The sequence below is a fragment of the Volvox carteri genome (assembly GCF_000143455.1).
Source record: "Volvox carteri f. nagariensis unplaced genomic scaffold VOLCAscaffold_28, whole genome shotgun sequence".
NCBI classification, from domain to species: domain Eukaryota; kingdom Viridiplantae; phylum Chlorophyta; class Chlorophyceae; order Chlamydomonadales; family Volvocaceae; genus Volvox; species Volvox carteri.
Genome location: NW_003307571.1, coordinates 270,199 through 271,005, shown reverse-complemented (window position 1 = coordinate 271,005; position 807 = coordinate 270,199).

Below are 807 nucleotides of genomic sequence, written 5' to 3'. Positions count from 1 at the left end.
TTCCAACGACACCAACTCGGTCGGATCCTTCCGTCGCCATCCTGAGTGTCTGCCGGGTAACCCACGTCTGGTGTCCTGTCATCATCCCTTGACGTTCCCTGCGTGCTCTCAGTCGACCTGGTTAGCATAGGCCTCTGGGCTTGGGTCTCCTATAAGCCGAATAATAACCGGTGGGGGCGGGAAACAAGATACGATGGTCTTTGAGCTTACACTTAGGTGTCCAAAAGGCAGAGCTGCCCCCTACCGTAACCAGATCCGCACCGCTGTCCCCAGTCCTGGAAGGCAGTCACAAGCCGCCCGTCCAACACCTGGACGGCGACGGGCTTTATTCCAGCCGCCACCGACAGAACCGACCCACCAGCAGCTATCTTCCCGCCGATTGTCTTGTTTCCCGCGCCCCTGACTACAACTTATACCTTGCGCATCGCTTCATTGCGGCTAACCAGGGCGTCCACCAGCTGAGTCACTTGCTCTGCCTCCGTTGCCGGGTGTTTAAACCGGCAGGGCTGCCCCGTCTGTGCCCGGGCACAGCGCCCGTTCCACGCGTGGGTAATGCAGAGTTTGCTTCCATCCACGTTGCCGCGGTACGCAATCTCCGAGATTGACCCAGAGCCCACACCCTGGATCCCCGCCGGTCTAGCTCCTGATTGACCGCTGCCACCACGCTAGCAGGTGGGCCCAGGCGCTGCACTCCGCGGCCCCCGGCGTGAGGCGCTCCCAGCCCCGCGTCCCGAGGGGGGGCCTGAAAGCCCCCANCCACTTGTCCCCAACCAGCGGTCCTCTGCTCTGGGCGGCCGGGGGCCCCCG